We start from the raw sequence: 24,939 nt of genomic DNA on the forward strand, positions 1-24,939 counted from the left end.
GTGTGTGCGTGTGTGTGTGTGTTACTGTCTGTGTGTGGGTGTCTGCCTGTGAGCTGCATCCCAGACAAAAGACTTGGAAGGGTCTTTAAAGGAACAAGCTGGCAGATCACCCACTGTTTTACAGATCTGCTATAGAGTGGCAGAGCAAAGAGGAACAAAGCAGAGCTGATAGTGAGGACAGGCCAGTGGCGGTCTCTATGAAGTAGATGGAAACAAGACTTTGTGTGGAGAAAGTAAAAAGACACATTTTTAAAGACGACCTTAAAGTGCAGGAATGGAGCCCCATCCATGAGACACAAGCCTTTATTTCTAATTTCACCTCATTTATATGAATATTTTATGATCGTATTTAGTAAGAGGCCTCCATGTTTTCTCATCTGCTCCCATTCTTAATGGAAACTCAAAACTTCCTCCATGTTTACTTGTTGTCTTGATAAATTAAGGATAATGTAACCTGCACTTGACCCATCAGTTAAACAACAGTCATTAATACTAATCATTTTGCTCCCCCGAGTTTCTCCTCTCTAACAGAAATACTAATTTCTATCACTAATTATTTTCCTGTCGCTTCAGTCGCCATTTTTCGAGTGCTACCGTCAGTGAAACTAAACATTTCCTGCCCCAGTGTTTCACATTAAAAGCCTCACCAGTAGCTCAAAGGGCACAATCCTTTTGATCCTGGTAGGCTTTTAATTTGAAACACCCGCAGAAGTCGTTGACTTCAGTAGACGTTAATTTTAGTGTCTTTAAACAAGGGGCAAATGTACTTTTATGTTTTGTACTAACAGGAAGTGGTATAAAATACATACAAACAAACATGAATAAAATGATTTTCCTAAATACTTCATACTTTTCTTTTTTAATTTCTAAGATCTTCATTGAGCTCGCATAAGCATTTATTTTTTGCATTGAATTGTGGGACAATAGTGTCCATCAGAAGCACACTCAAATGAAAGTGGAGTAAGTGGAAGTGAGACAACCCCAGAAATTCACTTCAAAATAAAGTTGAGTATCAAATCTTTAGGAAGACATTTTACACTCACTTTGTGAAGTTTAATTGGCAGCGGCATCCCAAAGGAGTAGTTTTGTTGGTGTCCTGCTGCACATTATTTCCTGTGAATATTGCATCAGAGATGAGTTTTCCTGTTATTTTTAGGGACTTTTAATACGATTATCTGCATTGTGTATTAACATATCATTCATTCTTAATAGGCTTCTTTTTGACAAATTCAGTGTTTTCTTCCCCATGACACTTGGCCATTGTTCTATCAGCTCTTTGGTTGTTTTAACTGAGTACTCTTTTAATACAGGACGAGGCTGTTTATCAGAGAAGGAAGGCTCTGTGAATATAGCTTGCGTTTAGGTATTCACCATGCCCTTATCCTGTTTATATCTTGAATAATAATCCAAACTTAAATAACAATTTAATTTAGTTTTACTGTATTTTTGCAATGTATATTAAAATGAGGGTCGGGACCCCCCAGATTGGGAACCAGTGATGCAGCTGACAGCGCAATTAAAAATCAACCATGGACTATATGGATCTACTATGCATACTGAATCTGAGACTATTTTATTTAGTAACTTTTCAAGTATAAACACACTACATTTTCAAAAACCTCCTTGAAATGAAGTACAGAATTGGGACACAGCTACAGAGTCTTGTCAAGTCTCAGCTGTAGCTGAAACTGCCCTTTGGCCTCACTAAGAATACACTGAACCAAAACAAGATGACACAGGCGAGCCTGGTAATCAATAATGACGTGGCTCTACTTAACATCAACTGTGCTTCTGTCCTGTTTTAATTCACGGGCCTTTGAGGAGTCTGACAGGCAGAGTGAAGCAAAGTTTAACGGCTCAATGATTAATAGTGCAGCCCGTGAAAAGGTATTTCAGTGTCAGCCGAGTGGACGGAAAATGATTGCGCTCCCTTACTCGATCCTTCCAGAGCGACTGACAAACAGCCCACTTCAACCAATCACACCCACTTCCTGTAAAACGCTCCAATTTGCGCACATGATTCACTCAACCTATAACAGCAGGAAAATGCAGAAATGGTATTCAAGGTTGCAGTTGGGCATGTAAAATGAAAAGGTTTAGTGTCTGGTGGGACAGGAGAGGCAGCACAGGGGGGAAGAGAGAGAGAAAGAGAGAGAGAGGTGATGGATAGTCCAACTTCCTGCAGGAGAAAGGTTTGATTAATGGCCGTCCACTCGGCAAAACACACCAGCTGTGAGGGGAGATAAGTACCAATACAAAGAGCAAATTACTGTCTGTACTGTAATAATTAACCTCAGAGACCGGCACACACAGGAAGTACCGACTCCCACCGAAACAGCCTCATTTCCTCTATCTCACAATAAAAAAAACCCACTAAAAACAAAAATCTCCTTTAGCGCTGAATCCTTGTTTTAGCTCCAGGATTTAGGGCTTTTTTTGTGGCTGGGTGAGCTGTTCCAAAAGATGTACGAGCAAATTACTAGCTGGAGTTATTTGAAAAAGAGGGAGTCCATTGTGGAAATGACTGTCAACATGCTGCTGCCAAGCTCATCCCCCGGTGCAGAATGGGTAACCAAACAGCCTTCAGTGAGATGTATGTAGTGGAATAATTGCTTGCCGCGCAGCAGGCACGAAGGGATACAAATAAACTAACTTGTTAAGGTTTTGGACTCGCAGTTGTTGTTGGTTTAAGTGTTTGTTAAAGTTTTGATCCAGCTGGAGGAGCTCTAGACATGTGTGTGTGTGAGACGGCGAACACAAAATGTTTCCCTCTGTAAGTGACGTTTTAACTGAAATATTTGATCAGCCTGTAGAAAATACAAGTTTGAGCAGTAAAGCGGAAAGCATTCCACCTGCCTGAACCACTCACCGTGAATGTACGTAATTATTCTTCATGCCTGGAGTTCTCAGTGTTTTTTTAAACCCATAAGCCCCCCCCCATCCCCCCGAGTCTCCCCGCACTAAAGTTAGTCTTTGATAACGGCTAATGACTGCGACGCTGAATTCTTCAACCATAATATTATTTGAACCCAAGCTGATTAGAAACATGTGCCTGAGTGTTTGAGTGTCAGAACGATTTATGGGTCTCTCGTCGATGACCTTTCCACTCACTGTACACACTCGTGTCTTACATCACTCCGTCGCACTCCCCGCTGAGAGCTTGCCTCGATTTTCTACAGCACACTCAGAAGCACAGCTCAGTTACTTCCTGCACAGCTCAGTTGTTTTGGTATGGAGGTGTGCACAGAGAGCGTGCGCTACATACAAATTTAAGAATTTATTATGTAACACAGAGAGAAGATGTGTAATGAAGAAATCTTTCCTGCTAATCCACTTAAAAGAACTCCATTAAATCCCAGAACTTCCACACGTGATCGAAAATATACTGTTTATCAATCCTCCCTCGTACATACGGTATAATACTGTGAACAAGAGACATACTGAATCATGGACTGCACAATTATCTCAATTAAGGTAAATAATGCACATTCATCTCCTAAAAAGGGCTCATTAGATTTCTTTAGTAAATTGCACCGATCCGGTCCTGTAAGAATTAATCACAGGGAATTACCGTTCGCTGCCCAGAGTGGAAACACCACAGCCAGCCGGATAATAAGGATGAAACGCTGCAATCTGTTTCATTAAATGCCATCAAACGCTCTCCGTTAAGACCATCAGTGCACATTTATATGTGGTACGGAGTGAGCGTTTAAAGATCGGATTTCTGTCAATGTTTCGTTTTGTCAGTATTTGAGGCCGCCTGATTTTTTAAACCCAAGGATGTCAACAACAAAATAAAAAGTTCTTTCTTGACAAACAATAAACACGAACAATTCCTCAAACTTGCTTTTTAAAGAGTAGCGACAAAGGTATGTACTGTGATGGGACATCTGACATTTCAACAACAATCTTCACTGAGTTGTCACTTGTTTTGTCTTGCTTTTGTTTAGCCTAAACTAAGAAGTGAATGAGTTACCTGTTAGAATATTCTAAGTAAAAAGGGCAAGTATAATAAGCTTAAGCTTCAACCTGAATCAACCAATCTTTTGTTCCTATTTAATTGATTGCCTTACTGTTATCTATTCTTTATTATGTGCATTTAGGACCGGAATAAATGACAACTACTACTACTACTACTACTACTACTACTACTACCAGATGATAAAGATGACGGTAACAGTTAAAGCTACCTCCTGGAGCTGAGTTTGACCACAAGTAGTGCCATGGAGTAATGCAATGCGTGGGTCACCTCTTTGTTTGTAACATGCATACGCACAAGGGTGCACATGCAGCGCATTCGGGCGCCATACACATTCCTGCCATTCCTTTCAATAACAGAAATGTTATAATGTGTCAACAATTTAACATTTGTCAGGGTTTTGTGTTTTGTGAGGTCACAGTGACCTTTGACCACCAAAATCTAATCAGTTCATTCTTGAGTCCAAGTGGATGTGTGCCAGATGTAATACAATTCCCTCTAGGCGTTCCTGAGATATCACTTTCGCAAGAATGGGACGGGCGTAAGGTCACAGTGACCTTTGACCACCAAAATCGAATCAGTTCATCTTTGAGTACAGCTGAACATTTTTGCCAAATTTAAAAAAATTCCCTCAAGGTGTACCAGAGATATCGCGTTCACAAGAATGCACCAGACTAACGGACAACCCGAAAACATAATGCTTCCAGCCACGGCTGTCGCAAAGGCATAACAAGTAATTGATAATAAATAATGTTATTTGCAGCTCAAATGTATTACAATTTCTATTTGCAGATCTGACAACATACAATATAGCTAATATTAATAACGTCTAGTATAGCATTAATAATTTACAGGAAGCAAGACATGAAATTAAAAACGCAGCCGAGCAGGAGAACGTCTGAAGCACAGTTTATATTTTATAACACCAACAAACTGGAGAAAATGCAATAATTAAAGCCATATATTATGAGATATTTAACCAAGATATTATTGATCACAAGTAAGAAGGAAATAACAGGAAACTGGTACAAGACTGAACCCCTTACAATAGCACAATGGTTAGAAATCATAAGGGAGATTTATACTATGGAAAAAATGACTTTCCAGCTTAGACTGAGAGAAAATGTTTTTGTTAGTAAATGGAAGAAATGGATGATTTATGACACAGTGGGAAATGCTTATGGACTTGTAAACAACCTTCTTTGATAATGGAGACTTGTAACCATGACTTTTCTGTTTGTTTTCTGTTTATTTTCTTTATTGTGTTTTCTTTTTCTATCTTTCTGATTGTAAAAAAGTTATAAGTTAACATGCACAGTACTTTCAGTTTTATGCACAAAAATAAAAACTTAATAAAAAAAAAGATTTTGAATTGGATTTTCATAGCGGAACATAGCTTTTGTGATTAACGAGCCCAATTCATCAAAAATACTTTCATATGGCGACAACAAAGGCATATATGTGAAATGAGATTGTTTGGAGTGGTCAGCAGATGGAAGAAAATCAACGATTGCGGTCTTTATATTTGAGGCTATCTGGCTCTAACATATTGCCGGCTGAACCGCAGGGAGACGTGGGCGTTAAACAGAACCATGTGCAAATTGTGGAGCCGGATGTTTGAAGTGGCAAAGACCTCTCGCACTCGCTCTTAACGCCTGACCTTTACTGCAGCCCACCAACTGCTCCACGCAGGCCCCGTTTCTCTCTGCGTTTAAGGAGATAATCACCTCACAAACGTGTGTCCGGCCCTTCACACACGGCTTCTTTTGGAGCGCACCAGTGGCACACACGTGTGATAAATGATAGGCCTCATTTCATGTTATTAGCCCACCAAGAGACTGTGTTTACTGTGGTTTCTCTCACCTCAGATTGGCCAGTGGGTGTTATTGTGGGATGTGGAAGGGAAGGAGGCCGCCGTGCTCTTCATGCTGGTTTCCTTACAGTCTTGTCTTATTGATGAGGGCCTCTAAACAGCTGCCTTAGCAGGAGGGGAATGGAGTTCGGCGATGCCCCAGAAACTCTCAACAGCGCTCTATCAGGAAAAAGACACGAGACAAATGGAGATAGAGGAAAGGCATTAAAACTAAATATAGAGTGGTGTTTTTCCCCCAAAGTGAGGCAAAATTGGGTTTCAGCGCTGCATGGAGAACACTGCAGTGACAATGCAAAAATACAAAAATACTGACATATATAGAAAGAAACGTAGCTGTTATTCAACCACGTTTGAACACTCAGCTGTATGTTGATGTGAGGAGTTATTTCGGAGGGGCTGGCAGAAGTCGGAGCCTGTAACAGCACAACGGCGGCTCGGTGCAGAGATGTCCCTTTGTTTGTTTAAAGGGCATGAGAATCGATGGCCCCGTTTTTTGAGGCATGGCTCTGACCTCTCGCGGTGGCACCTGTATCAATCACGGGCCGGCTTCGTTCTCTGCCTCGCTGCTCGTCACATTTGTCTCTCGTGCTCGCGACCGTGGACGGAGGCTGTCTATCTACTCTCAAATGTCAGTCTACACTTCATGCCAGCTGTCAGCCGACGCCGGGCAATACATAAACAGCTTTAAAAATGTGACGAGAGCGACTCTCGAGGAGAAATCTATTGAAGGAAGAAATTGATTTTTGAGAAAGATTTAAGTGTTTGCTGTGAGACTGTAAGGCCAGTGCAGGAAAAATGAGAAACCACGACTCTTTTTGTTGAATGAATATGAAGTAATTTAATAATATTTTGACGGATCTTGCTGCTGAAATCAAACGGATCTCAAAAGGAAAATTTATTCAGATGTGGTTTTGTTTGGTGGTTTCTGTTATCTTGGGAAATACAAGCTGAAATTCATTGATTATACAGAATGAAAATCCAAGAACGCACTTGTTTTTTTTATTGATCTGCACTCCTGCATATTATCCAGCTGACAGATGTTTGTATAAATGTTCCAGTCTACTAAACTTGATTATACCAAAGAGTTAGATATTTTTGACACAATCATTTTGCTGATTCAAAAGTCAAAAATTTTGTATATTTTGAATAACAACTAAGGCTGTCAATCGATTAAAACATTTAATCGTGATTAATCGCATGATTGTCCGTAGTTAATCACTATTAATCGCACATTTTTTATCCTTTCAAAATGTACCTTAAAAGGGAAATTTGTCAAGTTTTTAATACTCTTATCAACATTGGAGTGGACAAATGTGCTTTATTATGCAAATGTATGTATATATTTATTATTGGAAATCAATTAACAACACAAAACAATGACAAACATTGTCCAGAAACCCTCACAGGTACTGCATTTAGCTATGACTTGCCCCAAACTGCATGTGATTATCATAAAGTGGGCATGTCTGTCAAAGGGAGACTCATGGGTACCCATAGAACCCATTTTCATTCACATATCTTGAGGTCAGAGGTCAAGGGACCCCTTTGAAAATGGCCATGCCAGTTTTCCTCGCCGAAATTTAGCGCCAGTTTGGCGCATTATTTGGCCTCTTTCGCGACGTGCTAGTATGACATGGTTGGTACTTATGGATGCTTTATAGTTATCTTTTATAGTTTCATATGATGCCAAAATCTTCACTCTAGCTTTAAAACTGAGCTCACTACAATCTCAAAATCGCAAGTTGCATTAGTGCATTAAAGAAATTAGTGCCGTTACAATAAACTTGCGTTAACGCGTTATTACCGCGTTAACTTCGACAGCCCTAATTACAACCACATGAAATAAAGCATACAATTATAATGTGGCTGAACAGAAAGTTTCAAACCAACTGTACATGTAAATTAACACATTCACACCCCAAAACTTTCTCACCTCACTCTCAGGCAGCAGACGACTTAAAGGCTGCTGAATATGCATTACCATATGTAAGCACCCGATTCACAGACCCACAAGGAAACAAGTCAGACCAGACAAAATCGTCCAGGGGGGGGCATTTTGATGGAACTGCATGCTAACTCGCAGCGCTAACAACCAGCTCTCTGTTTTGATGGATTGGACCACAGTTAATCTGTATGTATGGCCGATCCTTATGAGGCCACATTGTAATCACCCAGCCAGTTCTCAGCGATCCAGGACTCCCGTCTCGGGTTGAAAGAGAGGGATGATTCCCATTATGGAGTAATTAGTCTTGTTGTCACCGCCGGACCTTGACAGTGAATCCACTTGCCGGGGCTCTAAAGGGATTTGGGTGTTTGCGACTGCTGAATCACAATCAGTATCGCCTTTACTTGCCGAGGATGACGCCCTCAACTTTAACTTGCTGGTGAACAGCAGCACAGACGTCATGGCTGTCAGCTGTAACGAGTACTGCGAGCCAAAGTTTCTGCAGCTATAGTCTCATTTTATTCTCTCTCTCTTGTGGTACTTTTTTTGGCATACCAGTACTACAGCATTCCACTGCGACAACTGTTGGCTGATTAACGCTTAAAGCTTGCAGCAGGTTGATACTGTAGAACTGCCAATTTAAACAGCTTTAATTTAGTTTGTCTTGTTATTATGTTCCACAGTTTGATGACAGGATGCATCTGCTTTCATATATTACTGCTAGGAACTGAGTGTGCGCTCCTGTTCGGTCCATCAGTTATGATAGCCTCAATATGTTTGACTGAATCTTAATTATGACAGGCAGGGATGAGGACATAATGAGATTAGACTGTTTTTTTCTCACTGCCATTTGACTTTAAAAGACACAGTGAGATAAATGTTCCCTTTCTGTGTCTGTGCCTTAATTGCTCTGCCATTTCTTAGTCCATATGTAAAGTAGGTGTGGGTGTAGTAGTATTCCTAGACCTTTAGCACTCCTCCACTACGAAAAACTATCTGTGGTTCTCCAGAGAGGCCAAACTTAACCAAGTCAGGTCTACTTTTGAGAAATAAGATTCAGAATCAACTTTATTGGCCAAGTGTGTTTGGGCGTGCACAGAGTTCGACTCTCATTGATTTTACACAAAGTGCAGAGAGCAAATGTGCAGGAAGATACACAGAGACATAGAGGTAAACAACGATAAACAACAACAAACTATAGATATTATGTACAGGCAGGTATGAAATGAGGCGAGTAGGAAAAATAGATGCATATTTCAATGCAACAAAAGGAAAACAACATACAATGTCAATATACTGTATATGTCAAAGTGTAAGTTTACTAGATCTATCTATCTATCTATCTATCTATCTATCTATCTATCTATCCATCTATCTATGTATCTACTAACTTATACAGGGTTACAATGAATGTAATGAATGCTATAGAAGCTCTAACTACCTGGCTACCATTTTAGTGTCTTGTTAAATGTAAACTACTGTAAATAATAAGTTAGATAGAAAGCACATCCAGCAGCAACTCTGTCTCCGGATTGCGGTCGCAGTTGTAAACAGTTCAAAACGTGATTAACGTTGTAAATTGAAACAAAACAAAACGAAAATGCAACAAAAGTACTTAGTTAGATTTAGGCAACAAAACTTCTGGGTTAGGTTTAGTAAAAAAATCATCATGGAATGGCTTGAAATGACTTGAAAACAAAACGAAAATGCAACAAATGACTTATGTTTCACACGGGACACAAACAGCAGTCTCCTGTGTTTGTTGGACCCGTCCACCTCCCCTCCCGCCAACCAGTTGGGGACTTTTTCGGTAGTATCTAGAAGGGAACCAGCAAACTGGGGAAACTCTGGAGAGATTGTTAAGGTTAGGCACTGACCTAAAATAGTAAAGGTTAAGGTAGATCGTCGGGCAGCGAGTCTCACGAGAGTTTTTGCAAGTTTTTGCAGATCTCAGATCAAATTTATGTGGGTTCTCTTCTAGACACGACCGACTTTCTACCCGTTATTATTCAATTAAGTTTTTATTCAACGTATTTTCATTCACGGTCCCTCAATATACTAAGTCATCTGCTCTGTGCATCGTTTGTTGTACTATGTCACTTGCTGCGGCCGTCCGCAGACTTACAAAAGTATTTGTTATACGCAAAAGTAATACACAACAAAATGTGCTTGTTTCCATCCGACATATGTAAGTCCAATATTCACCCTCTTTTAGCTCTGTTTTGGTCTCTACCAACTCCTGATGGAAATAGCTGGCTCTTTAGCTGCTAAATGCTCCACTATGTTCACCAGCTATAGTCACAAATTGTGTCTGTCTGACTGTTTGGTGCTGAGCAGGTAGTGTACAGTGGGCTTTTAGAGCTTTATCACAGAAAACAGCTGCCAGCTGCAGACGAAACAACACTAAAGTTGCAGGCTGGACAGTTAAAAAATGAGCCGAAAGACGCTATAAAGCTCTGTAAAGCCGAGGGGAGCTGCAGAGTCGGGTTATAATTCTCTCATCATTACGAGCAAGCCTTTCACATTGGTTTATTTCACTTTAATTTGCTTATCCAGTATATCTTAATTATATGCTCCAAACAGCTTAAAAAGGAAAAACTTGGAGTAACAGATTATTTCACATCTGAAAGACGTGAGATGCATATGAGAGCCAGGTGGTCATAAATTATACCATTATAATACTAAAATCGTACAAAGGTAACTGTAACTCTTCGATAAAAGAAAATATTTTCTCTTAGAAAGATGTGTAAAAAGGCTGAAAGAAAGCTCATCCTTCAATCTCCAGGGATCAAATCAGTCTGAGACCTCTGTCTTTTTCCTCCAACCTCTCCAGTCTCTTTGTTCTGCGTCTGTCAAGGGACGGGGAAATGCCAAAAACTGACTCCTTCTCTTCACTACTGTAGTGCACATGTATAATTCATGTGAAACTTTTACTTTTCTTTAACAATTGGCAGTCTTATAAGAAAGCTCTAAATTAAACCTTGATTAAATGATGTAGCTGCTTTAAATTGGAGTTAAATTCTCTACATCATTCAAATCTTATCTTATTGTAGCTATTTTTGCAGTGTCAGTACATCTCTGAAGTTGTAGAATATCAGATACTCTGGTCAATTATTTTCCCAGCTCGTATTGAAGACTCCAGCTCTCGCCTGTAAATGGCTGTAATTGCCACATTTAAGGTGTAGAGTTATATTTGAGATTATGCCTCTCTGAGGATGAAGTCAATTTCCCTACAGGGTCGTCACAGAGTGGAGATAAGGATTTTTTGCAGCGGGAATACTTTACAGCTAATGTACTGTAGGTTCCAGTTTCACCGCTGTAATTCTCGTATTGATTTCAACTTAATTATTCCTCTCCTATGAGGCAAAATCCATCTGGTGGTTAATGAGAACGCTTCATGTGCAAATGGGCACATGAGACACGCATGTTGAGTAATGATTCCACCTAAAAACTGTAAATGTCTATAGACAAGTTTACAACTATGTCACCAAGAGGTAGAAAACTGACCAGAATTAGTGAAAGCTTACAGAAAAAAATCAATATTGTTGTTGTTTTTGTGCCAAAACACTGCACAAATTCGCAAAAGTAATTCATGGAAAGTGTTTAAATACTAGCTTATAATAGCTCAGAGTGCTTAATTAGCTATTAGCATCTGGTCCGAGTCCTGGATTTGAATATGCTGGCGGCACAGAAACTCCTGAGGAAGAAGAAACACTCACACTGTTAATGAATATATAAAAGATTTGTCAGGCTCTCTGATCAATGTTTGTGTCCCGTATAAATTAAAAAGAAAATACTACTAAATTTGAGGGAAATGTCTTTATTCTTTGATTTTTGGGTTACTGGAACAAATTACATAATTTTATATATTTTACTTCAGGACATCTCTGACTACATACTTGCTGAAAATACATGAGATTTTCCAAAGTAAAAGTCCCTAGAAGTGTATGATTAAATTTTTTCCCATGGTCTAGTGTTAAAAGAGTATACAAAAAAAATCGCAATTAATCGTAATATCGAATCGCAATACTTGTAGAATCGCAATATTTAAAAATCGCAATACATATTGAATCGCCACCCAAGTATCATGATAGTAACAAATCAGGAGATCAGGGCTGCATCTAACGATTATTTTGAATGTCGATTAATCCGCTCAATGTATTTTTCGATTAATCGATTAGTTGTTTGGTCTATAAAATGTCGATCAGTGTTTCCCAAAGCCCAACATGACGTCCTTAAATGTCTTGCTTTGTCCACAACTCAAAGACATTCAGTTTACTGTCATAGAGGAGTAAAGAAACCAGAAAATATTCACATTTAGGAAGATGGAATCACAGAATTTTGACTTTTTTTTCCTTAAAAAATGACTCAAACGGATTAATCAATTATCAAAATAGTTGGTTAATTTAATAATTGACAGCTAATCGATTATTAATTGTTGCAGTTCTACAGGAGATAAGCATATCGTCCCAGAATCTATCATTGTAAATGGAGAACCAGTCTTGTTGAAGCAGGTTAGTCCTGCCTGCTGTGTGCTGTTGTTGGGTATTACACTTCTTCACACATGAGATTGAATCCAGGACTTAAAATGAGACACTCTAACTGGATCTGAAATATACCTGAGAGTCTTTGGCTTGATACTAATACTGCTGTCTTCACGCCTGCCTGACAGTAACGATCCGCTGTGGTGGAAGACGAGTGATGAAGAAATGAAGCTGCATTCAAAACACTTTCCATAATTATTCTGTCAGTAAATGTAAACACACATCTCAAAAGGCTTTGTTTAACACGTGGCAGAGCGCTGCTGCACTGCTCTTTTTTTCCAGGATGTACTAAATCAAAGCTGTAGCATGCAGCAGTAATTGTAACTGAATGGCACCACAGCATAAAAAGCCTCCTCTGAGCTGATGTATTGTATTTCAACATATCACTCATTGTCGCAGCAGCTCTTTCTGCTGAAGCTGCTCGCGCTAGACGAGGTGTGGCGGCCTTGAGGTGACAGAAAGTGCTGAGTTACTTTTCCAGGCTTTCATTATGTTTACTTGATCCTCATCAAAAAACTCCAGCTGCACAGAACAAAAGTCCAGCTTCTGACAGATATTTCACGGCCACATCGACATGTCTCGAGCTCAGATTTATGACTAAGCGTCTTAATGTCTCCGAAAGAGAAAATAACTTTGAAATAACAAAACAATGAAGCTTGCTGGATGTCACGAATCAATACCGTTTGTTTCAACAAGTTGAAATCATTGTGTGGGGGTCATTGATTCCCGATAGGTGCAGGACTCACTACAGTTGCTCCTGCATATAGCTCTCACTTCTCTCTATAATTGTCTCTCTAGCTGCTACTTAATAAGCATAGCCATCTGTCTTTTTAAATTAGTTTGGAAGTGCGTGTAGAAAAATAACACAAAACATAAGCGTGTCACCCCAGAGATCCGCATTAACACATCAACATGCCCATCAATAGTCCATTGGCAAACTGTAATGTCCTCTTAGATCATTGACTTGATGCAGCTGATGAAGACTGACAGTGGCTCAACACATCAATAGTGTTTTACAGCCTGTCGGCTCCAGTCAATGGAATATCGAAATTGGGAAGACGTATTGTGGAGCGAATATGCTGTGAAAGCCGCATCAACACTGGAGCTGCTGGTCGGTGGTGAAACTTTCATGTCTCCAAAATGTCAACTTTTTAAAAAAAGGACTAAGATCATTTTTGAGTTTGTTCAATGGGGCTTTGAAATGGTTTCATCAGCTTGAGATAAATCGTTTTCTCAGCCCGCAGAGAACAAAGTGCAGAAATCATTCGACCCCAGTGAAAACACTGGAGTTACACGGTTGTCAAATACAAAAGCATGTAAGAGCTTGAAAGTGCGTTTTGGCAGTAAATGTAAAAAGTAAAAGTGGCAGAAACGAGAAAACGACTCATATTTTTGTCCCACCACCAGGAGACTACTTCGCCGGGAGGAGGGCGGATGGCGTCTCCAGTAGACGGTCCTTCAGTTAGAAGTTAGCGGTTAGCTCATAGCAGCGCCAAGAATCATAGCGACATAAAGATTGCTGATCCGGCGGGGAGTCGGAACAGTCCCTGGGATCAGACCGACGAGGAAACTGTCCACCGACCAGCACCTCTAAAGCTTACTTAATGTAATATCTCACTGTTTCAATTCATACACAAACAGAAATGTAAAAACAACAATTTGTAGTTACAGTGAGTTACAAGCGGTAACTATTTCTTGTCAAATAGCGACTGGGTGTACTATAGTGACTTCCTGTCCGGTCTTGTCGTAACTGTGAGTTTGCCAGGCAAACGGATAAACTATGCATTTTATGACATTTTATTGTACATATTTTTATTGTATTTTTTTCATGTCAAGCACCAACACACCAAAGCAAATTCCTGGTATGTGAAAACTTACTTGGCAATAAACTGGATTTTGAAAAACAACTAACAATGGTGTCTGAAGTAGTGTGTATGATACTGGCCGCCTTAAAAAAATAGCTTTCCTTCATCCTCTATGATACGCTACACTGGATAAAACCATCAATAGTTCCTGACGCCCATTTTCATTCCAGACACCCCACGTCTGTCGGGTCAGGCTATTATTGGGGTGATATCGTGTAGTCTGAACCATAAAGAGCAGTAGATGTTGGAACTGGAAACGTGCAGAAGAGATGATGAGCTATGACTAAAGAAGGCTGTCCATGCAAAATCAGCAAAAAAATTTAATGAAACAAACAAAAAGGGAACAAAAACAACCTTAAAGTTGAAGCCAAGTCAACAAATAAAACCCACGATACCACAGAAATCAGCAGCCAGCCAACAGATCAGCAACTGAACACTAAATTGGAACCTCGACTATCTCCTCAGGTATCAAACAGGTGCAAGCATCCGATGACTACACAATAGCAAACAAAAATAGTCACCTAAGATACTTACATTACTAGTGATATCCAAAGTTAGTTATGAACACACAAGCTTTAATACTGCTGTACAAAAATACACACCTGTTTCTATCCCTAAATTGGGACTAACACACACAAACACCTCATGAACACTGAAATTACGATTTAACACTTAATCCTGATAAAACTGATGTACCCTACACGGTCTTATTAAAAAGGCGAGGAAGCAGCTCTGTCACATATACGGTATGAAATATGCTCTGTATGTTGGCATATTATAAATTAACAAGGCAAAATTCAATTAGAATAACAGCAGCAGCAAGAGAGGATTTACCAGATCAGTTTTCTTTAACACTCAAAACATTTCTGCAGTTTTCTGCCTTTTAGTTTTCCTCTCTTCTTCAGAGAAGCTGCTTCTTTGTATTATTAATTGTGTCCCTTGTGTCTTACCGAGTCGTTTCTCTCTTGATCTCAGTGTATTTGTGCGTGTTGTTTGTCTAATGCTTCTTTCAATTATTGATGGTTCCTCTGGATTTTAATCTTTTATATATTAAAAGTCAATTTACAGGGAATATAAATGCATTAAACACGCACAGCTATTCATTTCCCCACTTTACAAAGAAGAGCAGGGAGCACAGGCAACGCTCTTTTACTCGAGTGAAGTGTACATAGAAAAGCAATACTCTATTATCTTAAGATTAATGATCTGCTTGAAAACATTACAGCATTACGACTGCATCCTGGTAGCACAGTATGGAAACATGAAACCTTCCAGCTCCGTCTGTGATTTTTAGTTCAGGAGTGCTGCTGTGTACAGTGTTTCTGAAAACACTGGAACAGCCTGTTGGCTCTTTATTAATAAAACAAAATTCACCTGATCACAGCTATTTCATCTTTAATAAGAGAAAAGAAGAAGGACACGTTGGCACGGCGGAAGATAAAAGACAAAGAATGAAATGGGCCTTGTCGCAGCAGGAGGCCCAGGAAAGTTTCTTAAGGGATGGTAGAGGAAAATGTCATGAGATGGTTCTCAAAAGTTTGCTGCGAAGGAGATGATTCAACCTGCAGCCAGTTTATGGAAGGTTTTACTGTATATTGCTCCACGGAGACGCCCAGCGACCGCTCGGTTTTTCTAAGGATAACGGTTCGACGAACAGGAAATGTGGGCGTGTTGCGTCATTGGCAGGACACATGAGGAAAAAAACTGGAAAAACTGATTTTAAAGACACCAAAGCAGCGACCGTTTGGCATCAAAGATGTTGCCAAAATCAAAACACAATGGTCTCACTGATAACCTCTTTAAAAGACACAAATCTGTCATCCAAACACTTCACTACTAAAAACAAAAGACTGGAATCTGTTATGACTCCCTTGTCAGTTATGTTGATGTAAACCACTATAATTTCTATTATGATCAGCTGGATAACATACAACAAATTCTTCAATTGTGGATGGGAATTTAGCAAAAATCTATATGGTCAAATACTGAACTGAAACCATTTTATTTGAGTAGGCAATAGTCTTGTCCTACAGTAAGTTTGACCTTCATGTTGACACAAGAAAAGACAAAAAGGTCCAACAGAATCTGGATGATACAAGACTAACAGTATTATTGTTTTTTATTTGTGTTACCATGGCTGTAGATGCCATGGTGACGGCTCTGTGACGCTGTACTTAGGCACAGTGGCGCTTTGAACTAAATGCTAACGTCAGCATGCCAATATGCTCACAATGACGATGATAACAGGCTGATGTTTAGCAGATATAACGTTTACCATTTTAGCCATCTTAGTTTAGTGTATTAGCATGAAAACACTTGCTAGTTAGCACTAAACACAAAGTACAGCTGAGACTGATGGGAGTCTCATTAATATTGCAGGTATTACAATCATGTTTCATTCCTTTATTTTATTATTAATTAATCATATTTTGGTTATAAATGAATGTGATGGACTTTAGTTTGAGATAGTTTTATCAGTTCTTGATTTTAGATGTATTACTGCATTTCTTCTGGCATGTTGAATAAAACAACAAAACATTTCATGATTCATACTGACAAGACTTTGAAACAGCTGCAAAATATCATCTAAATATCATCTAAATGTAAAGAACAAGAGCCAGTTTTAATAACTAGGTGTCTGACACATGTCCTGTTGTTTTACATACACTTTTAGACAAAATTAAATATGAATTACTGCCATATTTGATGGTTCCACACTTTATAGGATTTGTGACCTTTCAGGTCATCTCTTGATCTACACCAGGAAATTAGTTACCTGTTAGACTGAAGACAAATCACCAGCCTGTCATGCATCATAAAACATAATCGATGATAGTAAGTCTGCGATTTATTAAACCCATTGAAACTGTATAGATATTTATTCTGAGACATTTAATAAAATAGATATTTGTTGTGTTTTTTCAGCTATCTCCCCATCATAGGTTTAGACAACCAGTTTACACTGGGGAAGCTTTATCTACTTGTACTGGGATCATTCTGAACAGAGTCTGGTTTGTTGGAGCTCAGTGATAAAACATCCTGCTAGATGATATTATATTGTGTGTCTATCGACTGTAAATTACACCCTCTTGAAATGATTTGCCCTCATATTATTTCCTATAGAACCACAGTCTGTCAGATGCAGTCAAGACGTCGAGTACAAAACCAGCGACATTGCTCATGTGTGACTTTTGTCAAGGTGTTTATGATTAAATGGTTAAAGAGCACAAAAGCCAAGATCACTGCGCTCTCTCGGCGGGTTTTCAAGGGATGTGCGAGGTTATATTACCGTTGTCAAGGTCAGCGCTTTGAAAGGCGACAAAGTGCATTATGCGCCCCTCCATTTGTCCTTCTCCCATGAGATCTGTGAAAATAAAATAACCCAACGTCTCAGATTGTGGCATTCATCAAAAAGCACTTGTGCAGGCATTTATTCTAGTATTTACTCTCGGATGCCATTTCCAAAAGGTCAAAAGGTTTTTGTTTTTTTTTGCCTCTGTGGATGTGTTTAGGTGTCTCTTTCCTCTCAGTGATGATGAGAGCACAAACCCTCTGTGATAGAGGGCAAAGTAGAGTTCAATTTTTCAGCTAAAGCACTCGGACGGGCATCTTCTCTCCATGGTGCAGAGGTTGTGTTTGCCTCCGTTTAGCTTATCATTCATGTAGAGCTGTTTTAGATAAAGGCATAAATCTCTCAGCGGCACAGCGGCAACAAAACAAAATGGGGAAGGTCACAAGAAAAGTATTTTAATGTTTAATGCACCCCTGACATTCCCTTTGTTAAGCTGCTTTTGACGGTTTTGAAAAGGCTCCTATCTACAAACATTCCCCAATTCAAAAATGCACATTTCATTTTTAATATATTTTTATATATATATTTTAACATCAAGGTCACTTTGGCTTCATGAAACAGGGATGATGTGTAAATGGTGAATGGATTTCACTCCTAGCAAAAGACCTCCTCAGTTATACCAGTTAGCATTTGACAGCTGATTTCTCTTCAGTCTGTGATTATTATTTCTAATATAGAATTGCAATACTTGTAAAAACACATCAAACCTTAATATATACTGAATCAGCACCCAAGTATCGTGATAGTATCAAATCAGGAGATAGGTGTATTGTCCCAGCCCTAATAAAGCTTTTCAGAATCTAACCAACACGTCTAATTTTATCTAATTCCCACAAACTGGAAACCAGCACAGCGTAATCCAGCTTTATTGGGGTTCGGTAGTGGACAACCTTCCCCAGCACTACATCTTCCTACTTGGATTTCAAAGCAGTCGCTCATTCAACAGCGGCTGAGGTTCACAGGTTGTGGCCACACGCTGGGCGTCTTTTGGTGCCCATGTGGCAGTGAAAGATCACATTTTATTCTCCCTCATCCCAGAAAAGAGACATTGTCCTAGACCTCAAATACTCGCCGGCTTCACATCTCTCACCATGGTGATAATGTGGTTAAACGTGGTCTCTGTGTGGTTCCCTTTGCTTATATAAGAGGAGCTTGCGGTTTCAGATTTAAAGAAAACTCACCAAATAATATTTGCACTCCATATCTGTTATTGTAAATGAAGGCAGAGTGCAAAAGGAAAATATGGTGGAGATGCCATTTCAAAAGAGTTATTCTTGGCAGGAGTGCCGTTTCTTGGTAATGCCTCCAAACATTACAAGATGTTTAGCCTGGCGCACACTCACATTTAACAAGAGAAGGTGTATTTCTATTTTTAGGAGGTACACATTACAATGGTTTGGAAATAATTCAGCTTTTCATTCTGTAAAACTCCACACACACAACATGTTAGAAACCAGTGTCTATCTTCTTTAAATTACTTTCATTTATAACCTATTCTATTCTATTAGATGTTACAGGGTGGGGGAAACTTTCTCCCTTGATTACATTTTTATTTCTTCAGCGCTTTCTGCTCTCTTTTCTCTGACAGTGAGTTGACACACACACGCTATTTATCTTTTAACCCCTTCCTTACCATTCCGCCCTCTTTTTTTTTAGAGGGCTAGGGTAGGGGACAGGGGATGTTAAGGGGTAGATAAAAAGTCAACAGTAGACTGCATGTCACATAGAAGTGATGTATATCATATGAAAGCTGAGATTAATGCAAATTAATTAATTTAAATAATATTAATAACTTTTTATATAATAAAATAATTAATTAATGAATGCTATTTTGTCTCAAATTGTTACAGCAATTTTTTAGTTAATACCATTTGTTACACAGATTTGGTGCTAAATGTAATCATTTGAGAATTGATAAAAGATAATCAATAATCTCTCCAAAATACCACATTAAGACACCAAGACCTTGAGGAACATCTTAGAAAAAGCCATGCTGCAACTTTTGACATTTGGAATTTTTTGCAAGAAGTGCATTTTTCGGCTATTGGATGGTGAGCACTTCTGTTCTGGAAACTGCACAGAAACCACCTCATTGTCAATCTAGCGAGGAAAGCCATCCATCTTCTGAATGCTCTAGGTCTCTTATTTGTGACTGTAAAGTTTCATGAAGCCGTGATTATCCTAGAGGTCACAGCAGGTCATTTTATACATTGACATCAAGTTTCGTGGTATCGAATATCAGTATATTTCAAGGTACTGTTCCACAATAATTATTATTTTTTAGCTCAAACATCCTCAAGTTATCCAAGACAGAAATACCAATTTTTATAACTCACAGGCTTTACGTTTCGTAAAAGTAGGATCCTCAGTTAGCTCTAAATGAGTTTCTCTCAGGCTTTTTTTTTTTTTTTTTTAAAGCTTTTTGATTTCGGCAGCCTGGAGTGTTCAACAAGGCCGAGCTGCAGCAGGGCTATTATATCTGCCACCACTAACAAAGACCTGGTAAGTAACAATACCAAAATTCACATCACCGCCCTTTTTTTTTGCTCCTTTCCATCTACCAGACTCTCCAACTGTCAGTCATTCATTGTCTACCTCTTGCCAATAACAAAATGGGGCATTTAATTATCTCAAGTTGAATGATCAGGGTATCTAAAGTGTGCTTTCTCATTGTACTGCAGACTTTTTATTGTAAATGTCATTTGCCAAAGACCCAAATGCCATTTTCCGGTGGGCGTATGTGAAATTGCTTCCTCTTTATTTTACGTTGAATGTCTCCCCAAAGGGGCAGATTCATCCATTTTTGGGGGTTGAATAGATGCTTTGCTATTAAGGCTGCAGCAGGTATTCATGTGCATGACACAAAAGTTCAACTTCGTCACGCAGAACAGAAAAGATGAGCCCACATAGAGTGTCATTCATCCTCTGACTGCTTTCTTTAAAGGTTAGACTTGAGAGATAAGATGAGATGTGTGTGTGTGGATCAGTTGTTATTGTACTAATATGAGACAGTGTTTCTCTCAGGCTTGCAGCATAAACTGTGCTTAAAAGAGTCTGCCATTTCTGACTTGTTTACCTTCAGGTGCACGGGGGGATTTACAGGAAATGACGCTAGCATTTAATCTAGCGTCATTGTTTTTAATTTAATCACTGTTTACAGTTCACTCCCCTGCAGTCATATCAGAGCTGTATTAAGTCATTGCTAATGCAAACATGCTTTTTTTAGAGCTGCGAAATTATGAGGTGGCTCTTATTGTGAAGCAGTCACAGGAAGGGGTAAAGAGGTTAGCACTGACTGTAATCACTCATCCATCCTTCTACGTGACCTGCTATTGCAGCAGGCCAGCCGCACAGCAGTTCGTGAAATAGTCATGAAATTGAATGTATTGACTCTTGTACATAGACACGTGCTAATAACAAAAAACACAGGACTTTCGCCCAGGAGACCGGTGTTAGTGTTGGCATCGACTACTAAATTTCTGGTATCATGACATCCTTGGTTTAAATGTTTCACCAGTAATTGTGAAATGCTGCTGGATGTCTTAATACAGTACATACAAAATAAGTGTTTTGTTACTTCAACTTGAATATGTCAGCAACACGCAGAAACAAAAAGATAAAAGAAGAGGCAGAAATAGAAAAAGAATGACCCTTTCAGTGGCCTCCCTGAAGGCTGTGATGGGTGAAAATCTGCTAATGTTTTGGTTAAATGCTAGAAAATGAACACTTTTAATGCTGGATTTTGTTCAGTAAGACTACTTAGCACTTGGAGAAATTGGAGAAATCGTAGCTGAATGTGAATGCTGTGCAAAGATGAATACATTATCTCGACTGTAGACTGCCCGGCAGTATTGCAGAACTCAGTTTCTCTCAGTGAAACACTCCTCTTCTTATCCCACTAATTGGAGAAAATGAGAAGGAGGGGAAAATGTTTTCAGAAGAAATTGCTCATTTGCGAGAAACAGAAAAGAATTGATTATAGGAAACTGCTTATTTTTAGTCGAGTAAACCATAATATTTTATTCTCATTACATCTTTATACAGTAGGCTCGAGAGGAATAAAATAATTGTGAAGAGCATGTTCTCATAACACACGTCAGTCCTCTTCAACCACAGTGGGAAGCTGAGTCTATCAGTGAGTCTGGGGAGAGTGGATTAGATATAATGGGGCTGGAAGTTCTGCTCAGAATAAAACTAAACTGGGTGTACCACTCACATCCAAGTTATTTATGAGGCAGTGACACTGTTTACAAACTATTAATGGAGCACATTGTACCGAAACTAAGAGACACCACAGAGTTGACATACTGCTGCTCCATGTGAGCCTGCATTGGTCCATTTAACTCATATACGTAGTAGAAGATGCTGGCCCAGTAAGAAACAATGTCAGCACAATTGATTTAAAAAAAAAGTTAATTTTGGAACTGTGGCAATAACTACAACTACACTACAACTACTTTTTTCATGGTGCAATGGATACGTGATGATGTCACTTCCTCAACCAATAGGGATGGCAGACACTTCCAATCTTCCAATCACATTGTTTTGGTGGTGTTTAAACGAACACGCACCACCACTATATCCTCTTAATGTCCTGATGAAGGTCCTTGGTGACCGAAACGTTGACTAATAAAGCAGAGAAAAGTGTGTGCGGGAGCAAGTCATTTTTTATTTGGAACAGTACACGTTGGAGGGGATCTACTCTAAGCACCACAAACATTTGTTGACCTCTCATCTGATGTTACGCAGATTAACAAATAGCTGTCATCTGATGTCAAGACCAGTCTGATGAGGATCTACTGTTGAATACATAATGCAAGACTGACTGCATGACAGATTCGATTGTGACGGTGGGGATCTCGTACAGAATCCTAAAATGATCTAAGTGCATATTTATTTTATATTTACCAACCTGGATGACTCACAATGCATGGGACTGCTCTCTTATTTAAGGAAGATGGAAATGATGGTGGTTTATATTTGGCAGGCGGGACCCTTTTTTTCAACGCTTCAGCATGACGATACATATGGCTGTGTTATTGTTGAGAGGCCTTTATTAAAAAGGTCATGAATAAGGAACTGGTAACACAATGTGATGTGCTTAATATAAGGAGTAAAGACGTCAAAGACTCTTCATGCATTCTCTGGATGAAAAATAAATAATTGGAGACAAACGGCAGTCGTACAGATGTCTAGAATCCTTAATTCGGAGGGACAACAAGAGAAAACAGGATGCAGACTGTATGCAAAGCAGGTTTAGTGCATGAAATTGAACACTTTGCAGCCACTACATTCGATTGTCACAAGATACATTGGCAATCAACGCCCGACAGTGGAGACACCGCTGCAATATCAATCTTGATTTGCACAAGATGTGTCCTCTACCTTCTAAATTGTGCCCCAACTGGACCTGTTTGATGGAGTGCATATTGTGTTAGCAACAACTAGGCAGGTGGATTTGTTTCTCACCTTCTCCACTTAATGGCATGTGAAGTAAGCTGATTCAATTCCCAGTGCCCACACCTAGCTGAGTACACCCACAGAAGGACAGTGCTAAAAGATTTATTGGACAAGAGCTTGTATGTGAAAGTTTGCCAGTGGCTTGATGTAAAACATTAAAAGGCAAACTGGCAGAAAGTATATACAAGGTGAAAGAATAAGAACTGAGTATTTTTGGTTAAAATGATACAAAAAATCAAATGTTAGGTAATTAAAGACAAAAAAAGTGACGTGACACCCCAGGTCATGTAAATAAACGCTGCTAAATCAACATATCACACTGTAATTTATTAACACAGATTCTCTGACAGCTGTTGTGATAATTTAAATACCTCTGAAATGAGTAAACTGTGAACACAAACATGTCATGAGTGTTTGTCAGGTATTCAGTCAGATTTGCATAAATATTACTCAACATGTTGCAGATGATATGTCATTATTAATATGCATTACTTCTGGTTGGAAGTTCTCACAATTCAAAATAGGTAACACTATATATTAACCTTCATTTATAAATGGTAAATTGATAGTTAATTAAACTTAGTTAATAGTTATTTTACTATTAAACAATTAAATAAAAATTAACTATTTACTAATCATTTGTTTATGTAATATGAAATAATTAGTTTATAAATTATATATTGTATCATAGCTGATAAGAGACTTGCAACTTTATAATAGACATCCAAATAATCTTTATAGAAATTTACAAATCTATTATTAACCATTAACATCTGGTCCATCTATCTATATAATGTTTATAGATAGAGGGTTTATAAATAATTGCATAATCATTGACAAATACGTAAATATATAGTATATAAAATGTTATAATGTGTGCAACAATAAACTGATTGCATTACATTACTAATAATGAATTAACATTAATCATCATTTAATTGTTTGCTAACAGGAAAATAATTATTTACTAAGTTTAGTTTAACCATCAATTTACCACTTATAAACGATAGTTATTATAAAGTGTTACCTCACATTAATATGCAGTGGTAGGGATCCGGAAAAAAAGAAAAATATGAAGCAGTTTGCTCCGGTTACTAATAATGGACCTTAAGAGGCATTTAAAAGTCATTTATAGACTTTCCCCTCCATACAAATCAGCAGAGTCAGAGAAATGACAGCAGCGTTGGAAATGTGCTCTGTGATGATTAACAGTCCTCCTGATTCAAGCCGATGTCTATGCCACTGTGTTGAACTCTCGGTTGCCATGTCTCATTATCCCCACCCCGCTAATGGAAGCAGGAGACAAATAATTCATCTGCCCTGATGGTGACATGAAGCATAACAGGTCTCCTCGGGGGGACGCTGAACAGCTTGACAGTCAGAGGATGGAGGACGAGAAAATAACTCCAAGCGACAGTCAAACACGGGTTTAGTTCAAAGTGCTGTATACGTTTCGTCTTATTAAAATTCAGATTAATCAATATACAGCTACACTGCATTTCTCAACTCACAACTTCAAAGTTATTCAAATAAAGACAAAAAGAAAAACATCACAGTACTTTAAAGGTTATCGTCAAGCTGAATTTGTCTTGTTAGGTGTCAACTGCTAACATAAATGCTGTTTGAGTCTTATTTGAATGCTGTATGCTGCAAATTGCTTTACTTTTAAAGCTTTGTGAGCTTCAGAAGGAACAGCTGTTACCTGGGCAGTAACTAATGGTGAAACAAATAAATAATAAACTGGAGGGAGACGCAGCAGCTGTCAAATTGGCTGAGGTACAGATACTCACATAGAGACGGGGAAGTAATTGGAGAAAAACGTAACAATTAGGAGTTCACACTCAACACTCCCAGATTCCCTGTGTTCTCAGATATCAGTTAAACTAATGTAAACTGCTGTTTTTGTTTATCAAAATGTTGT

The 24,939-nt window shown here is 38.8% G+C and overlaps 1 long non-coding RNA gene across 5 annotated transcripts in view; it reads right to left on the reverse strand.

Moving 5' to 3' along the window:
• LOC141775684 (uncharacterized) overlaps positions 1–24,939 on the reverse strand; it is a 241,819-nt gene that overhangs the window by 158,193 nt on the left and 58,687 nt on the right. For all 5 annotated transcript variants that reach the window (XR_012595652.1, XR_012595655.1, XR_012595653.1 and 2 more), the window contains exon 2: positions 5,843–6,011. This is a non-coding gene — a long non-coding RNA (uncharacterized LOC141775684). The remainder of the gene's footprint in view (positions 1–5,842; positions 6,012–24,939) is intronic.

Source organism: Sebastes fasciatus, chromosome 10 (genome assembly GCF_043250625.1).
Source record: "Sebastes fasciatus isolate fSebFas1 chromosome 10, fSebFas1.pri, whole genome shotgun sequence".
Taxonomy (NCBI): Eukaryota; Metazoa; Chordata; class Actinopteri; order Perciformes; family Sebastidae; genus Sebastes; species Sebastes fasciatus.